This window comes from Haliotis rubra, unplaced genomic scaffold (assembly GCF_003918875.1).
Source record: "Haliotis rubra isolate DU_JTF1 unplaced genomic scaffold, ASM391887v1 Scf24, whole genome shotgun sequence".
Classification (NCBI taxonomy): Eukaryota; Metazoa; Mollusca; class Gastropoda; order Lepetellida; family Haliotidae; genus Haliotis; species Haliotis rubra.
In genome coordinates, this window is record NW_025766447.1 from 538,273 (window position 1) to 540,874 (window position 2,602).

The 2,602-nt window shown below is 39.4% G+C and overlaps 1 long non-coding RNA gene across 1 annotated transcript; it reads right to left on the minus strand.

Annotated features, from left to right (window-relative positions):
- Positions 1-7: 7 nt before the first annotated feature.
- LOC124278582 lies at positions 8-1,048 on the minus strand. The gene is made up of 3 exons (XR_006899122.1): positions 531-1,048; positions 460-494; positions 8-386 (listed from the first exon to the last, which is right to left on the minus strand). It is a non-coding gene; the product is annotated as an uncharacterized LOC124278582 (long non-coding RNA).
- Positions 1,049-2,602: the final 1,554 nt, after the last annotated feature.

Here is a 2,602-nt window from a genome sequence, read left to right on the forward strand (position 1 = left end):
CTGTAGCTGATTAGAGAATGCGTTGAAACTGTCAAACTGTAGCTGATCTGACAATGCATTGAAACTGTCAAACTGTAGCTGATGGGACAATGCATTGAACTGTCAAACTGTAGCTGATCAGACAATGCATTGAAACTGTCAAACTGTAGCTGATCAGAGAATGCATTGAAACTGTCAAACTGTAGCTGATGGGACAATGCATTGAAACTGTCAAACTGTAGCTGATGGAACAATGCACTGAACTGTCAAACTGTAGCTGATCAGAGAATGCATTGAAACTGTCAAACTGTAGCTGATGGGACAATGCATTGAAACTGTCAAATAGTAGCTGATGGGACAATGCATTGAAACTGTCAAACTGTAGCTGATCAGAGAATGGATTGAAACTGTCAAACTGTAGCTGATCAGACAATGCATTGAAACTGTCAAACTGTAGCTGATGGGACAATGCATTGATACTGTAAAACTGTAACCAACAGGACAATGCATTGAAACTGTTACACTGTAGCTGATCAGACAATGCATTGAACTGTCAAACTGTAGCTGATCAGACAATGCATTGAACTGTCACTTTGAAGCTGGTGATATTGTCGCCATCTAGAAATGCATCCCTATATACAATTATTAACAACAATCACAGTGAAAAAGCTAAAATATTGCAGATTTTAAGCTATATACATGGTAATCCCTCATATCCATTGAGAGTGTTAAAAGGGGGCTGAAAATATTCAAAGGACAATAACCAATTTTGTCTTTTCTATGTATTGAGATCTGGTAATTTTGTATTGATATTCCGTACCTGTCAAGGTAACATGAAAGGTACTACTGTGTATATGTACACATGCAAGGAGACACTCCACCAAGCACTACAGTCAGCACAGATCAACATGGTAACACTGGGACAAAAATAAATATCTCACTAACTATAACAAGCAACATATATAGATATATGCATAGTTAAATAATAATGGCCAGAGATGCCAGACCAATCATTGGCAAAGTCACAGCTGCATCTAGTAATAGCAATTTGTTGGCAACAAAATTAAACAATAAGTTGGTGATAGTGAGTCTATGCATGTGTGATTTTAATTGGGAAGCTTGAGATGTTGGTTGCAACATGAACCTAGATAATTAGGTTTATAGATGAAGCCATGTTCTCAATTGGGTACATCTGCACTTGTCACAGGTTCAGTTGATGATGATGACCTTAAACATATTTCTAAAAACAGGTGAATGTGAAAAATACAGTTTTTCCTCCTGAATGAATTTTCAAGAATTCATAAAGCTTGCTGTATACAGGACCACCAATAGTGGTAGCTATCCTGTGAAGACTGGTGACTGTGGCATCTCTGCCAGAGGAAAGATTATGGGCAACAACATTCAAGGCTCCTAAATAATCTACTCATATCAGAGTTAGCTTTATATATTGACTGGAACATTTCATACTCATGACACATGTGAAGGTCATCTGACACATGAATCATATAAAGGTCACTCAATACAGGTGAAGGTCATAATACACATGAATCATATGAAGGTCACGCAATACATGTGAAGGTCATCTGACACATGAATCATATGAAGGTTACACAACACATGTGAAGGTCATCCATCACATGAAACATGTGAAGGTCACACAATAAATGCAACATCTCATGCAACACCTCTAAAAGGTTTCCTAATTTCACATCACCTCTGTATATGTATCCTGGTGAAGAGTTGAAACAAATTCCTCAGAAAGGTTGTGACTAGTCATAAACGCTCTGTCTCGGCTGCAGTACACACTTCTCTATGACAGAGACGTAGCTGTGGCACGGTTGCCTGACTGGGTGTGTGTCGTTTATTGGGGTGAACATGTTCACATTATCACCCACTGCTTCCAAGTTCCAGGGACCTTAGTGCTAAGGTGACCTTAACGCCCATTCTTCGACACTGGCTTATGAACACTGTAGCACTAAGATCACGTTGTGGAACGGCTCACAAAGCAATCTACAACTAGAATAAGTCTATGTGAAAGCATGAGTTTAAATCATCCTAAATCTTAGATTGCTTTGTGAGAATGGTGCCTAGGTCCCTTATTGCAGACTGCTGAATTACACTGCCCTGAAGTTTGCATAATCTGGTAAACGAAAATGATGGTTCGGTCTTTCTTTTGAGGAACTTGGCTCCTGTCCCAGATCAGTGTAATTTCACATTCTTGCCCAGCTCCACTGAGAGTATAAATCACAACACCAACAACTTTCTTACCCTATTCATTAAGCAATAGTAATCAACTAAAGAGGTGACCTACATTCTCCACTGTGACCTACATTCACCACTGTGTTCATTCTGTCATGGGGGTTGACATAGATAGGTACAGCTTGTTCAGCTTGACCTGAGCTACTCTACATATGCATGACCCAGGAGGTCAAATGGCACAAACGGCAGGTTGGGCTATCTTCATTAAATAGGAGAGCAGAGAATGTTATTAATGTTCCATGCATGAATGGAATTCGTTACAGAACTTGTCCCGGAAAACAACACTTTTTTAAAGAAAGTTAGGACATTGCTGACGATTTCTCAACACTGAGATGTCAAACAGCGACCTGTTCGGACATGTTGA